Source organism: Pleurodeles waltl, chromosome 11, assembly GCF_031143425.1.
Source record: "Pleurodeles waltl isolate 20211129_DDA chromosome 11, aPleWal1.hap1.20221129, whole genome shotgun sequence".
NCBI classification, from domain to species: domain Eukaryota; kingdom Metazoa; phylum Chordata; class Amphibia; order Caudata; family Salamandridae; genus Pleurodeles; species Pleurodeles waltl.
In genome coordinates this window covers 805,879,097-805,898,244 of record NC_090450.1, presented here as the reverse complement: position 1 = coordinate 805,898,244, position 19,148 = coordinate 805,879,097, and the positions used below count along the sequence as shown (strand labels likewise).

The window sequence follows — 19,148 nt, the reverse complement described above, 5'->3', positions numbered from 1 at the left end:
TCGGTTGGTGAGTAGGGTCGCGCACGGATTGGACGCAGTCCGTGAAGCGCAATTGGAAGGGGAAAGGCAAGCGAAGAGTATTCCGGGAATTAAAGTCACTTATTGATTACATATTTTAGAAAAACAAAAGACGGAGAGATGAAATTTTTCAAAGCATTCAAGAGTGCCATGAGGGGAGATGTTTATATTAAAGCCAATGTAGGAGAAGAAACACCGCCTGAGGGTACACCAGCTTACATCGTCATTGAAGAAAAGGGTGTATCGCCATGTCTATGGTTAAAACAATGGTGTAAATTAACAGAGAAACATGGAAGTGTAGCGTTCCCTATCCACGGGTCGTTTAACCTAAGGGTTTTAGAAAATCTGAGATTTGCGCTATACGAAATGAAAGTACCTCCAAGGCCAGCACAGTTTGAGGCATTAGCAATTTGGGAGCTAATAGCTAGAAACCAACAACAAAAGAAATTTGAGACAAGAATAAGAAAAGTAGAAAAGACACTAGCGGATGCTAGATGGGACAGCACACAAAAGGTTTGGAGATCAGACGTATTGCAGGGAATTAAATTGTTTCCAGCGATTGCCGAGGAAGCGGAGACGGAAGGAAGGAAAGCTACCTGTAAGACAAACAGGAGTCAGTCCAGAGAGGGAGGGGGAAATAGAAATTCGAAAAGGGGAGACGAGTCAGATGATGAGGAGTTCATTATACAATTGCTGAATGATCGCCCACCACCATACGTGGAAAGCGAAAAAGGCTCAAGTATTAGTACTGCCCCTCCAGAACCAATACAGGGTAATGTAACACCAAATTTGAGAATATCTCAAAGGCCGAGCAGCTCTGACATGCCTTTCTCACCACGAATACCACGGATTCAGAGAATGTACCCAGACGTGCCAATATTGAAACCTGCTGATAACTATCAGCCACAGGTTCAAAGGCACTGTTGCGATGAGCATAATGTGGGAATGACTTCCGATTCAATGGCGCAGGGAGGACAAAACTATCAGAGACCGACATTGATTCAAGCTGAATCAACACAGTTCTCGATGCCCCAAAAGCAAACGCAAGAAGCGCGAGTAGTAGAAAGCCAGTTAGGTATGCCAGCAATGATGAACCACAATGTGGGGATTAACATGCCACAGAATTCGGGGAACAGACAGAATCCAGATGCAATATCTCTACCTATCACTGTAGGTCCACCAGTACCACTGTACATACAGGCAAATTCAAGCACCAGCGACCAAGGGTTAATGATACAGAATGGGACAGGGAGAAGATGCATAGAAACCACTCCAGAGACAACTCCGATAGCAGCACTGCCAAATGGATCTGGGTCCTTGTCGGAATTTAGTCCAATTCCAATTTGTGCTCCGTCAACCGTGGTAAGGTCACATCCACCACTATTAGTACCGTTAACCTCACAGACTGAAACATTACAGAAACCGTCGATGGCAGTTGATGTAACTGCTACATTGATGGGACTGAACGCGCAACAGTTGACACAATGGTTCAACAGCCTGAACTCCCCACAGAGTACATCAAGCGGGAAGGGAGAAGAATACCTGAATAAAATAAGGTTGGGCATGGAGGCAGATGAACTGGTAGAGGGAACAATGGGTTTGAACAGATTAGAATCATACACAGAAGAAGAACTAAGATACATGTGCCCTAGGATTACAAGAGAAGTGAGCAACATACATAAGAAATTACAAGAAATTGCAGACAGAAACGAGATCGATATAGGTAAGACCAAACATCTAAGCAGAAGTTACAGGTTAGACTTCGAGACAAAAGATTTTGAACACATGAGATGCGCAGGGATGAAAACACACCTTAAAGAGATACTGCAGAGTGCACAGGTTTGGAGATGTTTAGACAAGTGGGAAAGCAGGTGGGTCAAGAAAAAGGATAAAAAGAAGGAAAATACTTCAGAACGAAGTGAGAAAAAACAACAGAATGACGATCTGATAACCATGTTACCAATGAGAGAGACAGCAGGGGGAAAACTTGTGCATGTACCATGGCACAGGTGCGATATTCAATCCTTTACGGATGACTTTCCCAAATTAAGAGAGAAGCCGATTGAGTGGTATCAACAAACGGATAGATTTGTGAAACTCGTGAAGTGTCTCTGGGAAGACCTGAATACCTTATTTGAAATTGTGGTTCCGGCAGATTTGTGGGAAGATTGTAAAAGGGCTGTAGGTTGGCCGACGAGTGAACCAGAGAGAGATAGGGACACAGGTGCGCCATCACCTATGGTAATGAGTTTGTACCACAAGGTGATCGAGCACTTGAAAACAAAGGTTGCGTCGAAAAATGTGGATTGGCAAAGGATTGACAGGACCGCTCAAGAGATTAAAGAATCTATACATGCGTATTATGAGAGGTTGTTGAAAGCGTTTAAAAATTACAGTGGCACGGAAACGATTGAGCCAAAGGACATGCTCCATTTTGTGTTCAGGTTTGTGGAAGGGCTGAGACCCGAAATTAGCCAGATGATTAAATCGCATTTGATTTGTTGGCAGTCAAAGTCGATCGATGAAGTGTTGAATTATGCAAAATACTGCAGTGATGAGATTGAGACAAAGCAGAAAAGATTGAAGGAAAAGGTGATGGTGATGCAGCTCAGAGCAGCTCAGTCAGGTTTACAAGGTTTGCAAGGTTTTCAACAACAGATGCCGCAGCAGCAGCAACAGGGAAATGCTATGTTTCAGCCGCAGATGAGAGGCAGAGGTCGAGGAGGTTTTGTGAATAATGGTCCTGATTTGAATACCGTTATGATTCCAAATGGTATACAGGCAATGAAGAAGGTGATGCCATGTCACACGTGCGGAATCGTCGGGCATTGGAAACGGGAGTGCCCAATGATGGTGCAGGAAGGTGTAGGTCAGCAAAACAATGATGTCAATGCATTTCAGACTATGAGAGGACCGAAACTGAGAGGTCCGAACCCAAATTTTCAAAACAATATAAACCAGATGCAGGGTCTACAACCCATGCAACCGCAACAGGTGCAAATGCCTCGTGTGCAAATGACACAATTGCAGCCAATGCAACAGCAGTTTCCTATTGTACCTAATCAGCAAATGCAAATACCCTTAGCACCAATGAATCAGCAGCAAGCAATGCTTCCTCAACAGGTCACGGGTCAGGGAATGAGTCAAAATGACACAGTACACCAATTCCCACTACACAGCGAGAATGGAATAAACGATGCATGGGAGAATGAAAGTTCAGATGAGGAGGGAAATTGTGTGCTTGCAGCATCTTTGGAAGTTGATCAAAAGGGTCCGTATGTAGAGGGAAGAGTTATGGGTCATCGCGTTTCATTCTTGGTTGACACAGGAGCTACACGTTCCACTGTCAGGAGCATTGAAGTACCAAATCTGCCACTTTCAGGGAGAACAGTTCAAGTAGTGGGAGTAGCAAACAGGTACCTGACGAACCCAATCACAGACCCAGTACAAGTCAGAATTGGTAACTATCAAGGGTCACATAATTTTGTGGTATGTGACTCAAGCCCGATATCACTGTTAGGGAGAGACCTATTGTGCAAATTGGGATGTTCGATTATGTGTTCGAACAATGGAATTAGAATTCAGACGAGCAGTGATGGGGGAAGAAGAGGACAGTGTAGAAGGGGATGAGATGGAGACTGTCGATGAAGAGTATCCCCTGATTACCCTTTTTCCGATGATCACTGAAGCAGATATTCCAGCTGAGTTACAGGAAACAGTTGGAAAAGAAGTGTGGGACATGACAGGAAAAGAGGTGGGATTGGTGAAAGGAGTGGAACCAGTGAAAGTGACTGTAAAACCCAATGTAACCTTTCCCCAGACCCCACAGTACAATATGGCACAAGACACCCTCATGAAAGTCGCCCAACTCATTGAGGAGTTTGTAAAGCAGGGAGTACTGAAAGAAGTGTTAAGCAGTCCATGTAATTCACCAATTATGGGACTAATAAAGCCAAGTGGAAAGGTACGAATTGTGCAGGACTTGAGGAAAATAAATGACATAATAATTAAATGCTGCCCTGTAGTACCAAATCCAGCTGTGATAATGTTTCAAGTCCCTTGCGATGCCGAGTGGTTCTCAGTCATCGACTTGTCACAAGCATTCTTTTCGGTGCCTCTTCATGAGGACAGCCAATTTCTCTTTTGTTTCAAATTCTTAGACAGAGTTTACAGTTGGTGTCGAATTCCTCAAGGGTTTTCGGAGTCACCGTCAATTTTCAATCAGATTCTAAAGAAAGACTTGGAAGCGTTAGAATTGCCATTCGAGTCAACCCTAGTACAGTACATTGATGACTTACTGATTGCATCCAAGACAGAAAGTGACTGCACAGCCGACACCATTGCCCTATTGAACCATTTGGGAAGGAATGGACACAAGGTGTCTCCTTCAAAATTACAGTTCTGTCAGAAGAAAGTAAAATATTTGGGTCACCAAATAGAGAAAGGGTCACCGAGAATAATGAAGGAAAGAATAACAAGTGTACTTCAAATGAGTCCCCCAAAGACGAGGAGGGAGGTGAGGAAGTTTTTGGGAATGGTGAGTTACTGTCGCCAATGGATTCCCAACTTCTCCACCCTCGCAAAACCTTTACTGAAACTGACCCAGAAGGATGCATTGGATGAAATTGAGCTGAAAGGAGATGAGATGGATGCTTTTATTGAATTGAAAGAATGCATGTGCAGGGCTCCAGCTTTAGGTATGCCTGACTACACAAAGCCTTTCACATTGTTTTGTCATGAACGTGATGCATGTTCCTTGTCTGTCTTGACCCAAGCCCATGGTGGCATAAACAGACCAGTAGCGTATTTTTCAGCTACTTTGGATCCGGTCGCAGCAGCACTGCCAGGGTGCTTGAGCGCCGTAGCCGCAGTTGGTATCAGCCTCACACAGAGTGAAGGAATAGTGATGGGACACCCTTTAACAGTAATGGTCCCTCACTCAGTCGAGATACTTTTGACACGTTCCCGAACACAGCACATGACTGGTGCTAGACTCACAAGGTACGAAACAATAATTCTGGGATCACCTAATGTGCAGCTGAAAAGGTGCACTACGTTGAATCCAGCAACCTTGTTTCCCAGTGAAAATGCTGAAATTGAGAATGCTGAAGACATCGAGCACGACTGTCTTCAGGTGACTGAATTTTGCACCAAACCAAGACCTGATATCAAAGATACCCGATTGGAAGAAAATGATCAAATTATTTTTGTTGATGGTTCATGTTTAAGAGATGCACTGGGTGTATTGAAAGCAGGGTACGCTGTATGCACAGTAACAGGTGTTTTGGAAGCATCTTGGCTTCAAGGAGTTTACTCTGCACAGGTAGCAGAATTGGTAGCCCTTACTAGAGCTTGCCAACTCTCTGCATTGATGAAAGTTACCATTTACACTGACAGCCAGTACGGGTTTGGAATAGTGCATGATTTCGGACAATTGTGGTCACAGAGAGGCTTCATGACCTCTTCAGGATCGCCAGTGAAAAATGGCGAAAGAATAAAAGAATTGTTACATGCCATCCAACTACCAGGAGAAGTAGCAGTGGTAAAATGCAGTGCACATTCGAAGGGACAGGATTATGTTTCTCTGGGAAATGGATATGCGGATCAAGTCGCAAGGTTTTGCGCATTGAACTGTATATTGCTTAGGGATGAATGGAATTCGATAAGTGAACCAGAACTCGAACCAAGCGAAATATTTTCTCTAAAGGTGATAGATACGATGGACGAATTGAAATCCTTACAGAATGATGTCAGTGAGGATGAGAAACTCTCGTGGACCAAATCACAATGTGTAAAGAGACTAGATGAATTATGGGTTTCAAGTGAAGGGAAATTCGTTCTTCCAAATAGCCTTTTGACACAGATAGCCAGGTTTTACCATGGACAAGCTCATCTTGGGAGGGATGCCATGATTAGGTTGTTCAAAACTGATTGGTTTAACCCCAAATTCCGTCAAGTTGCTGAAGCAGTTTGCCACCGTTCCGTCATTTGCCAACAGATGAACGCAGGGAAGGGAACCGTAGTAAATTTGAGCCACATTGGAAGAGCAGGGGGTCCATTCAGCAGGATGCAAATGGACTTCATTGAGATGCCTGTGCATGGAGGCTTGAAGTATGTGTTGGTGGTTGTGTGCATTTTTAGTCACTGGATTGAAGCATACCCTACACGCAGAAATGACAGTCTCACAGTTGCAAAATTACTCTTGAGAGAGTTAATACCACGTTTCGGATTCCCGATGTCTTTAGAATCAGATAGGGGAAGTCACTTCAATAATGAAGTAATAAAATTGCTTTGTGCAGCACTGAACATTGAGCAAAAGCTGCATTGTAGCTACCGCCCTGAAGCATCAGGTCTAGTGGAGCAAATGAATGGCACATTGAAATCAAGAATGGCGAAAATATGTGCATCAACAAACTTGAAATGGCCTGACGCATTGCCTTTGGTACTAATGTCAATGAGAAACACCCCTGACAGAAAGACTGGACTGTCCCCACACGAGATTCTCATGGGCAGAGCTATGAGACTTCCAGCAGTTCCTGCAAATGCGCTTTTGAATATTACAGATGATACGGTGTTAGACTACTGCAAAGGTCTAGCTGATGTGGTTCGATCTTTCTCTCACCAGGTGGAGGCAACCACCTTGCCACCGATCCAAGGTCCAGGACACGCCCTGAAAGCAGGTGAATGGGTCGTGATAAAGAAGCACGTGAGGAAGTCGTGTTTGGAACCCCGTTGGAAAGGACCTTTCTAAGTGATTTTGACGACTACCACCGCTGTGAAGTGTGCGGGAGTTCCCAACTGGATTCACGCCAGTCACACAAAGAGGGTGTTGTGTCCCACAGATGAGGAAGTTGAAGCGCTGAAGTTACCAGTACCTGATAACAAAGTACTAAGCGCTGAGGCAGAGCGAAACAGAACTAGAAGCGAACAAGCAGAAATAGAGGAGGGAGAAATATTTTCTGAGGACGAAGCCACTGATTCACTTGGGGAAGGCCAAGGAGGAGCCTCAGACAGCGACGAAGCAGCTGAAGGTAACAAAGAGCCTGAAGCAGCTGAAAGTGACAAAGAGCCTGAAGAAAGTAACGGTGACAAAGGGCTCGAAACAGGTGAAGAAGCAGGAGAGCCTGATCAGAGGAGGGCTTTCCCAGAAGCAGACGATACAGAAAAAGAAAAGGAAAACCTGATTGACTCCCCAGAAGGAGGGGACAAGGCAGAACAGAACGAAACTGCTCAAACTTCTTCAGAAGAGATCGCAGGTCCATCAAGTGGACACAGTGCAAAAAGAAGACCAAGCATATCGCCAGTAAAACTAAGAACTAGAGAAACGTTGAACGACAGTGAAGGGCCAAGAGTGAAAGAGAAAAGAAAGGAAGTGTCTGTTGTAGTACTAACACCAAGTGAAGAAAAGGACTTGGCCAAAGAGGAAGGTATCAGTGAGAAAGAATCAAAGAGAGATGCAAAGTTGAAAAGAAAAAGGATACCAAGCAGGAGGTATTCCGGTCCGGAGTGGGCGTACGTAGCCAATAACGATTGGTCAGACGAATTCGTATCCCTCAGTCTTGAGAACGAAGAGGCAGAACTTCATTTTGGAAATAAAAACTTTATGGACTCTGTTGATTGAAACCATTGATAACTTGATTGACTTTTCAACCGGCTAAGACATTGCTAACTTGATTGACTTTGAAACCGATTTTGAGACAACGCTGCTAACCGATAAGAGACTAAGCTGCTAAAGAAAACTGTGTGAACATTGAACTCGTTCAGCTTTGTAAATACCTGCAAACACGCTTTGATAAAGTGTCTTCAGCTTTCTGATTCTATACAGATCATGACTAGCTTCACTACACAGGGGCGTAAAATGAAGTATTGTAAATACATGTGTATAGGCTTACTGACCGCATGCGTACTAATAATTGTAGCAATAGTTCTTGGAATGCATGGTAAAAGTGAGAGTGAGACGAATGATGCTTCTACTTCTAAACCTATTATCGTTACTGAACTAACGGCTCTGAAGAGACTAAAGCAGGACGAGAGACACTTGCATGATAAGAAGGAACTTTCATCTAACGTTTTCTATCGCTTACTGAGTGAGTATGTTGAGACCATGGATGCGAAAGATTGTTATGTGTGTACACAAATACCTACCTCAGTAGTGGAAGGGGTAACATATCACAGCATGCCTCTTACATATGGAATTACATGTAGTATAGTAGCTTCCAGATTTTATGCTCAAAAAGACATTCATTATTTCTATACTAATTACGATGTTACTTTTGCATATGTCCCCATAATAGGGCACCTAAGTAAGATAGCTAGAGATTGGTCTGCCAAATTAATGAGGGAATTTTTCGAACCAATGTCCCCTTTCCACACAGCTCACGCACATAGGGAGAACCTTACATGCTTGCTTTCACCAGTAGAAATAGAATTTTTAGACCGCACTGACAACAGAAAGAACGAAATGAAGGAGAAATTAGAGAAGGAATTGCACGAAAGGACGTCTGTAGATAATTATGCTTTTGCCGCAATAAAGACACAAGGGAAAATAGCTTTAGATACATTGCATGTGGGAAGATTTTGTATACATAGATTTCCATCATATTATGACACAGTTTTTGTGGGAACGAGTGAATGTAAACATACATATGCATTTCAATCTAAGTGGACGTTCATGCTGAATGGACAAGACCCAGTTATTCCTGGAGTGTATTATATTTGTGGACTCAACGCCTATTATCGTCTTCCTAAAGGATGGTATGGGAGGTGTTATTTGGGAATAGTGTTCCCAAAGGTTTACCAACTAGACGACTTAAAGAAGTTTCCAAGGCTGTCTGAATCACACCGTGTTCAGAAAAGGGAGACAGCTGCTGGTGTGGTAGGAGATATATTTGGAGCTCTGATTCCTTCAGTAGGAGTCATATTGAATTCAATCAAAATACGAAAGTTGTCTACTATTGTGGATAACATGCTGACAAAGTTTTCAGGAGCTATAATCCTGATGGATGCTGAACTCGCTGCAGAAAGAGCTATGACTCTTCAAAATCGGCTTGCCTTAGACATTCTTTTAGCAAAGGATGGCGGCGTTTGCAAAATGCTTGGCACGCGTCACTGTTGTACATATATACCCGACAACAGTGGAAAAATTAGAACAATGCTTACAAACTTAACTAAAGAAAGTGTAGATTTAAAGGAATTGAAAGAACCCGGAGTTTGGGAGAAAGTTGGAAAAGGATTTGCTTCCGTGGGAAATTGGCTCAGCAACGTTTGGAACGGATTGTTACTAAAAATAGTAAAGGGAATATTGATAATATTAATTTGTTTATTAGGCTCTTGGGGAACATGGAAAGCTTTCAAAATGTTAAAAGCAAGGAACAAAAGAAAAAGAGAAGAGAAAATAGAGAAAAAAATGGTGGAAATATATAGGGAGAAGTCAAAAGGGACTAAAAGAAAAAGGGAATTGACTGAAGTGCCAAATTACTATACAGAATTTTAATGGAATAAAATTTGTGGGTAGATTTGATGTAATGACATAATTAGTCATCAGAGGAGGGATTGATGACGCAGAAATAGAAGGTCCGACATATATTCATGTATACTGTGTAATCGAAAACACATAATGAAGTGTGATTTTAGTAAAAGAAATAATGTACGAGGGAAATTGTGCCCTCGGGGTAGTTCGCCATCATTATAAACGAGCTTTATTAATCATGAAGTATTAAAATTGTACTAATCCGTCATAATCGCAAATGTATGCCATGATTTCTTGTTTGAATACTGTTTTGCTTAGCTTAAATTTAGTACAGGCTTTGGCCTAGTTGCTTGGTTTCAAATTCTAACTGCGTGATTCTTTTTCCTTGAATTAATTAAATATATTCTTGCTTGAAGTTGTATTTTTCTAGTAGAAACTGGCTGGTACACTTATCTCCAAGGTTTCGTGCTAGGCCTGTTACATCCCCTTTGATACAAGGTCAGCCTCTGCAGGTGCGGACAATGGAGGTACAGATAGTAAAATAATTGGCAAACCATGATACAATTTGTGTTCCAAGGCTCCAAGGACAGTGTATGCATAAATGGGCGCTAGTAAAAGATAATTTTTGATTGGACAATTTGAAGCCAACCTATGAACCCTCCAATGGAAGACCCTACAGAATTTGGAATGTTTCTTACTTAAACCCACCGGACAAAGAGAAGTCAGCCATTTTCCTCGATGCCAGTTTGAAGCCTGATGCCAGACTCCATTTTGGATGACACCCTGATGCCCTTTTCTCTATCTGAGAGAAAGAGACTTTAAGAATTCTCACCCTAGAGACTTTAACTTTAATTTGCCCCCGTCTTGCCCATGCAGTAACTTTGCCCTATTCTCCTTGCCGCTGCAAGGAAGCCTGCCCTTAACTTTGCCCCTTTTGAAATTTGCCCCATGCTGATCAACCGGTACCTGAAGGACGAAGACTTTTCTTGAATGCTGATTGTATTTGGTAAATATGAAAGGATAAATGTATTATGCATTGTGTTTTTTTTTCTCCTTTTAGGTACCAACTGCTACTTTGATAGGATCCTAGCTAGAAGTTTTCCAAATTTGTGTTGACTAAATTCGTTTTGCATGAAGTCCCACATGCCAATGCTAATTAGAGGTTAGTCGAGGTTTTCATTCAATGTATCATGAAGAATTGAAATCTTGTTATGCTGACCGAATGTATGCAATTAGTCAAATACAATTAGTCACATTGGTGATTTGCATTGCTATAACAGAGTGTATCATCATTCAGATTTTACGTAGATTGCGTTTCTTCCGCCGTTATGGACAGCTAGTAATGTTCATATACATATATCAATTGGTCTTGAGACATATATATATCGTGCTAGCTTTGTTAATATAGGGAAATAAATTCACTAACTTTTAATAAACTGGTGTGGTTATTCATGACTGAAAGGTCATGGTGCGCCGAAATACCAACTGTTATTGATTTCTGATGTGTTATATTGATCTATTAATTGAGTATTGATTACCGATTACAACAGTTATTGATTATTGATCTGAGTGACTCGACTATTGAGGATGAGGAGAGCCCGACTCAGTTAAAAGATTCACCGACCTCCAACGTGTCCAGGTACAGGTAATTTATAAGGGCTGGACGCGTTATCAATATCAGTCGATCAGGTGGTTCTTGTAGAGCTTGTCACCCCGAGGGGTCTCCTGGCGCTGGTTTGGTGCTGTGGGACTCGCCCGGATCGCAGTGGTGTTGGTTGAAGAGCCAGGTCTGGAGCGGTTTTCTGAAGTCCTTCAGGGAGGGGAATGTGTGCAGGTGGAGGGGGGAGGTCATTCCAGGACTAGGCGGGGAGGTTGGAGAATGAGCGTCCTACAAGGCATTCGCAGGGGATGTGAGCCAGGGCAAGGGTGGCCAGGCGCAGTTCTTCGTCGGTGGAATGTGAGGCGGATGTTGTTGTAGGTGGGTCCAGAGTCGTGGAGGGCCTTGTATGCGTGCACGAGGAGTTTGAAGAGGCATCTTTGCTGTGCGGGGAACCAATGGAGGGCCCTGAGGTGGGGAGTGATGCTGATCCTTCTGGGGAGGTCGAAGACAAGTCTCGCTGCTGCGTTCTGGATGATCTGAAGGTGGTTTGGGAGCTGTTTGGTGGTTTCATCATAGAGTGCATTGCAGTAGTCGGGGCGGCTAGAGATGAGGGCCTTTGTGACTGTCTTCCTGGTGGAAATGGGTATCCAACAGAAGATCTTGCGAAGCATGCAAAGGATGTTGAAGCAGGCCAAGGAGATAGCGAGGATCTGTTGCTTCATGGTCAGATGGGTGCCCAGGATGATCCAGAGGTTGCGTGTGTGGCTAGTGGGTGACGGAAGAGGACCGAGGGTGGTGGGCCACCATGTGTTGTCCCAGGGTGAAGGCTTGTTTCCGAAGATGAGGATCTCTGTTTTGTCCGAGTTGAGCTTGTGGGAGTTCAGACTCATCCAGGCAGTGATGTCTGTCATGGAAGTTGGTTTGTGTGGGGGGTGACGTCGTCTGCGAGGGAGAGGACGAGCTGGGTGTCGTTGGCGTATGAGATGATGATGAGAACGCAGGTACAGGCAATGTTGCCTAGCGGTGTCATGTAGGCATTGAAGAGGGTTGTGGTGAAGGAGGCACCCTGGGGGACGCAGCTAATGATGTCTTTGGGGGCAGAGACAAAAGGTGGGAGGAGGATCCTTTGTGTTCAGCCAGTGAGGAAGGAGGAGGTCAAGTTGAGTGCACCGTCTCAGATGCTGATGGTGTGGAGTCTGGTGACCAGGGTGTGGTGGGAGAAGGTGTTGAAGGCTGCGGATAAGTCGAGGAGGATGAGGGCCGCTGTTCCCAGAGGTCGAGGAGGTGCCTGATGTCGTCAGTTGCTGCAATCAGGGCGGTCTTGGTGCGGTGATTAGGACGGAAGCCCGTTGGGATGGGTCGAGTAAGTTGTTGTATTCGCGGTAGTCCGTGAGCTGGTGGTTGATGGCTTTTTCGAAGACTTTGCCAGGAATCGGGAGGAGCAAGATCGGGCGGTAATTTTTTAGCTCGTTTGGGTCAGCTGATGGTTCCTTCAGAAGTGACTTGACCTCAGCGTGCTTCCAGGCATTGGGAATGGTGGCTTTGGTGATGGAGGTGTTGAGGATTTCTGTGAGGGCTGCACCAATTTCTTCTTTTCCTACATTGTATAAGTGGTGCAGGCAGGGTCCAGGGGAGATCCAGAGTGGATGGAGGTCATGATGGTGTCCTCTGTCAAGAGCTGCTTCCATTCGGAGATCTGGGGGAGGGTGGTACCTTTTCGGGTGTTGGGGGGTGTCGAGGTGGGTCGGTGGGCTGGGTCTCGAAACTTCTGTAGATGCCGGAGATTTTGTGGTGGAAGTAGACTGATAGCTTGTTGCAGAGGACTTGGGAGGGGTGGATTGTGTTTGTCGTGGTGGAGGGGCAGGAGATTTCACGGACGATGTTGATAATTTCTCTGGCGTGGTTCGTGCTAGCTTCCATGTGGGAGGCGAGTGAGTCTTTCTTGGTTTCCCTGAGTTGGAGGTGGTATGTCTTGAGGGCAGCCTTGAGGGAGTCGAAGTTGGAAGAGGTCTTGTTGGAGCTCCATTGTGTCTCTAGTTTCCTGCAGTGTTGTTTGAGTCAGGAGTTCTGGATAACCAAGTTAGGTGCATTTAAGCTGCAACTGGATTACCACGTTAGGTGCATTTAACTCTCCGGAAGTTGCAATGTCTTCCAGTCAAGGCTAACTCCAGGAGGTGCTGTGAGGGGAACACGCTACGTCACAGCATATCACAGTAACTACCAGACAATACACTTCATGCCCAGTCAGACAGGCAACTGAATTATTTGGTTTCCAGCCAAAACAATCCAAAAATATTCTCTTTTCCCAAAAACACACACTCGGGAAACAAAGCAAGGGCCTAAACCAGAGAAGATGTGGGTTTAAGTCTGCCAAGGTAATTTCACAATCATGGTGTCAAGTACAAATGGCTAGTGGTGACCTGAAAGTCTGTGCCCATACAGGTCATGGTTTAGGACGAGACCATGCAACAGTCACCTAGAATTTTTAGTGGGAGTAATTGGTCAGTACCAGCTAAGCTGCCTTCAAGGGGTTTCAAACTTTAGAGGTCCAAGACATGCACGCACACATACACGACCCCAGTGAAGGGTACAGTTGTGGTGGAATATTGACTTCGGACACAACAAGGCACATATATCCCCACATGAGTAAAGGCAAGGAACCCCGTTATGCTTTACAGCAATACACGCAGTGGCAGGGCGAACACTACTGGAGCGCAGGCACATTCCTTAAAGGGAGAGACCCTTGTTATTGGTATAGACACACACCAAGCGTGCAACGGCTCAGGTTGAACACATATGGTGTACATACAATTCCACTGGAGGTGCAGGCAAAAAGGCAGGCAACTGGAATTAGGTACTTGCGCGGCAGTGGCATTTTCCACATAATTATGGGTTTACATTTGCTACACAATCCATCCACTGCTATATAATCTGCAGATTTTAACAAAAAATCGTTTCTGTCTCAAAAGGACCAAAAGTTACTTAAATCGTGACAACGTGTGTTCCTACACATCAGAAGACCCTTCATAAGGTAGACAGGTCATCTTTCAGTTGCTTATTGCTGTATTTGGTTGTTAAACTGGTACTAATGAGGTGAAATCATTACCCAGAGTAGTTTACTATGTGTAAACATGACAAAATAATGAAGTAATACTATCACAAAATGTGCAATACTATACCTAATAATTTGTCTTTTCATGACACAATTTGTCCTTCACTGCCATGCAATTCCAGTGGCCCTGAAAAAGGCCTCTAACCCAAACTATAATCCGTCACACCCCCCTTCACCGCACAGCCTGTTCAGAGTGGGTAGCTACCACAATATTTGGACAAGGGGGGGGTTGAACTTCAGATTTCCCAACAATCGCGCTCACATATAATGTGAAAATAAATTATACGATAAGCAGGGCACACAGGAGGGGCTTAAGGGGCAGTGAAAAAGAGAGAGAAATGCGGATTGTTGGGGGTACTAAGTGAAGGAAACACACAATTTTGTAAAATATTCAACATTTTGAGGACTTTCAAAACAAAGATGAGAGAGTGTTCGTGTTTTGTCAGTTTATGCATGCAAACATCCCAGATGAAATCTGACAGACACATTACCATACCCAACTGGAAGCACCTGTGCCCAACTATTCATCAGAGAATACATTTATTAGAGGGGTTTAACACCCCATAAACCCCCCCTGAAGCTACTCCCCTGCTAGTCCAGCACAGAAACTTATGGTTGTCATCCGACACAACCATCAGCCACTTTAGGAATCGCTGGTCCCTCTGAATCGGAGTCCAATTCCAAAACAGAGGGGACACTGCTGAATTTAAGTTAAAAATATAGGAAATCAGACATCACTCCAAAGGGGACAACAAAGATTATACCCCAAAACTACGTGTGACTGCACCAATCCCACTGTTTTCTCCCGAGCGGGCAACGTTGATTACTCCGTTGAGTTCAAAATAGGAGATAGTCTGGTTACACCTGAGACAAACGGATGAAAAAAAGAACAAAAACAGTTTTCACAGAAAATTGGAAAAAATGCGGGGTTGAACACCTGAGACTTACAGCTCCAACTTTTTTCCTTACACTTGTCCAGTATGAAGTAATAGTGTAACCAACTGAAAATCAATAGAGTGCGGGTAACCAGATTCACAAACCTGTGTGTGAGTACTGATCCAAAATGGCAGATGAATTTTCAGAAACCCAATATTTAAGTGCATCTTAAAGTTCATGTGTGTGTGTGTGTGTGCGTATATATATAATATAAATATATATATATATATATATATATATATATATATATATATATATATATAAAATCTAAAGAATCTAACGCCAAATTAAAAAATCTTTACTATTTGACATACCTGTCTGAAAGCGAATAGCAAAGGGGAATATCGAAAGAGCCAATGAAAGGAGGCTTTTGAATACAGAATAAAGTGTGAAATTCCCTGTGTGTAATTATAAGCAGGCTTCCCAAGAGCTAATAACAGGCAAGGACATCTAAAAGTATTAAGAGGTGAGCGTTCAACCACTCGATGAGACGAAAGCTTCAAATTAATATCTATTAACACCAATTATAGCTGACAAGTGTCCAAGTTCTATGAACAACCAACTGCTCCAGTCAAGGTTATTCCTGTTTTTCTTTGACTCGTTCACTAATTGGATAAACAAACGTACAAGTTCCAGAATGCTAAGAAAAAACTGTGCCTTGAGCAGCTAGTCATGCTTTGGACCTGGGAAAGCTTGTTGGCCTGTAATGGATGAGGTTTTTGGTACCCAATAACAGGTGAGATTCCCACATTCACTGATCAGTAAACCTGACGGCAGTGTTTTAAATGGGCAGGTACTATCAGGTACTCAGGGCCGTATTTATACTCTGGTTGCGCCGAATTTGCGTCGTTTTTTTCGACGCAAATTCGACGCTAAACTAACGCCAACTAACGCCATATTTATACTATGGCGTTAGACGCTTCGGGCGCCAAAGTGCCCGGAGTGTGCGTCATTTTTTAGCGTGAACCCCTTCCTTGCGTTAATGATATGCAAGGGAGGCGTTCCCGTCTTAAAAAATGACTCCCAGGCCTTTACGTGGTATTTATACTCCCGGGCAAAAGAGACGCCCGGGAGTGGGCGTGGCCAAAAACGGCGCATTTGCGCCGCTTTTTAACGCCTGGGTCAGGGATGGCGTTAAGGGACAAGTGGGCTCAAAATGAGCCCAGAGTGCCCTCCCCTGCCCCCAGGGACCCCCCCTGCCACCCTTGGCCACCCCAGGAGGACACCCAAGGACGGAGGGACCCATCCCATGGACATTAAGGTAAGTTCAGGTAAGTTTTTTTTTTTTTTTTTTTTGTGGCATAGGGGGGCCTGATTTGTGCCCCCCTACATGCCACTAAGCCCAATGACCATGCCCAGGGGACAGAAGTCCCCTGGGCATGGCCATTGGGCAAGGGGGCATGACTCCTATCTTTACAATGATAGGAGTCATGTTGATGGGGGATGGGCGTCGAAAATAAATGGCGCAAGTCGGGTTACGATGATTTTTTCGACGTAACCTGACTTGCCCCATTTTAAGACGCCCATGCGCCATTTTCCCCCTACGCCGGCGCTGCCTGGTGTACGTGGTTTTTCTCGCGCACACCAGGCAGCGCCGGTCTGCTTGCGCCGGCTAACGCCATTCAATAAATACGGCGCCCGCATGGCGCTTCAGAATGGCGTTAGCCGGCGCAAAACTTTTTGACGCTAAACTGCGTTAGCGCAGTTTAGCGTCAAAAAGTATAAATATGGGCCGCAGTTTCTGCACTTCTATAATTTGGAAGGGGTAGTACTGGCACTTTTCACCACTGCTTCAATACTAATGAGAGAGTACCTGAAATTCTCAGCAGCAAACGGATATTATGAGACAAGGGGTACCTCCACTTCTATATTTCCATCTCACGCACTGACTCATGGTCAGAGCCACTGGAATCATGCGATTTCAGGGCTGCTGCTTTTTTCACATTATTATGAATTTGCTGCATTTGCCACATAATCCATCATCTGCTGCATATTTCAACCCAAAAAATGGTTCCAGCTCATATGGGTTAACAGTTATTTAAAACGTGGTGATGGAGGTTCACAAGCAGAGGAGGGCCCTTTGCAAAGGTTAGCTGCTCATCTTTCGATTGTTTTTTTCTGAATTTGGTTGTTAAACTTTACCCAGACAATATTACCATGTGTAAAAATTATAAAAATAATACATGGAGTATGCAAAATGTGCTGCATTATGCCTCATAATTTGCCTTTCCTTGCTGCATAATTTAGTCAACCCTGCGGCATAATTTGGTGTGCCCCTGCCGCATAATTCCAGCGGCCCTGTTTATGGTGCCCAACAGCAGGCGAGGTTATCAGATGGCTCCCTTCCACCGGAGGCAACCTTGTTCCAGTCCAGTCTCAGCGTCTGCAAAACAGTGTTATCTCAAAATGTAGTTCAAACGAAGCAACCGATGACTACAACTCCCAGAAAGCACTCGGCTGCCAAATAAATGCTAATGACTTTGCTTTAGAATATCAATTAACAAACGAGTTTCCCAAGATGCATTTGCATCACAGGTGGCAGCGTTTCATGCTTACTGCGTTTTAACCTCGGCGTTTATAATTATAGGGCTTAGTAATAAATACCTGTCCCCTGACTTACCTCGACTGCATTAGTTGCTTGCACATTACTTCACCTATACCATAGGCCACTTGTTCACAATTTTTTGGGATTCAAATAAGGTTATTTTAGATGTACGCCCTCTCTCGTCGGGAGCCGTTTCCGCCAGAAGTATCCTAAGGAACACTTTCCCCGTCTTGGCTGTCAAGTGGTGATGGCTGTCTCCCTAGGGGATGTTTTTGTCTCCATCGAGTCTTGCCGGGTGTCACTGCGGCTGGTCCTGGGCGAGTCCCAGCGAGGAGACACTGTGTCTTTAAGAGGCGGTGCCTCCACCCTGCTGGGCAGGCAGCACAGTGTCAGCCCTGTGTATAGTGCAGACGTGATGACCTCACAGGCAAGTTTAAATATTTAACCGTCTCGACAGCTGCGGAGTGTGCCGAGCTCTAATGTGGAGCAGCCCATCCTGATAACATTAACCACCAGATACTTCCAACCCATCAGCACAAAGCGTGTTTATGTGCATAAGCCTGTGGTGATCTCTGAGACAGAATCTATGAAAGAGACGTCCTAGAAAGAAACCCCGCAGTGCTATGCAGGTAGTGTGACCAGATAACTCCATGTCACCAGGGCACCAGTTTGCCATTCCTGGACTTAGCTTTTACATGTCAGTGCATTCTGGGAGTTGTAGTCATTGTTACTTTTAATTGTCGCTCCATCCAATACACGCAATGACAATCATATATAAAAGCAAAGTCCAGAAATGGAAAAGTGATGACCCTGTGACACAGAGCCATGTGGTCACCCTGGGGCATGCGCATTTGTAAGGAAAACATTCCAGGGTACTACTTTTGGTGCGTTAACACCACATTTCTACTGTACGGTAGGTCCATTTACATGTTAACTTTGTGCAGTATGATGTCCCTCTTCAAAGGAAGGTTGTCCTCAGACCATTGCAAGAGATTGCCTGGGGACCCAATGTCACAAAAGACACAAAGATCCCGAGGTATCCTTTTACAAACACTTATTATCTGATGGTATTGTCCAGTTGTGGTCATCTATGGGAACCAAGACTAAACCTACCACAATTCATTATGTTCTGAAATTAAAGCCCATATTTATTCACTGAAAAAACCGAAGGTCACAGTAGGCCATAGTTAGGAAACAGAATTTAAAAAACCTTAGAAATTCACTAAATATCAAAAGTTACAGGGACGTTATAGTTAGGTTCAGATCTTACACACACAAAACCATAGACAGTGATGTCATGGAAGATGTCATGCCTGATGTAGTATGTGGGGTAACTAGCAGTGCATGATGAGGATGCGAGTTAGAGTTACCTTAGGGCACAAGCTATAGTTTATTGACATAAGTATAACGAGAACTGCTGAATTGCTATGGTTTTGTGTAAGTAAAATCGGAACCTAATTGTCACATT

The 19,148-nt window shown here is 44.1% G+C and overlaps 1 protein-coding gene across 1 annotated transcript in view; it reads right to left on the bottom strand.

Moving 5' to 3' along the window:
- Positions 1-18,027, bottom strand: part of GAS2L1 (growth arrest specific 2 like 1) — a 224,093-nt gene extending 206,066 nt beyond the window's left edge. Inside the window, exon 1 of the mRNA XM_069214573.1 lies at positions 17,756-18,027. The gene's annotated coding sequence lies outside the window, so the exon portion shown is untranslated. The remainder of the gene's footprint in view (positions 1-17,755) is intronic.
- Between the last annotated feature and the right edge of the window lie 1,121 nt (positions 18,028-19,148).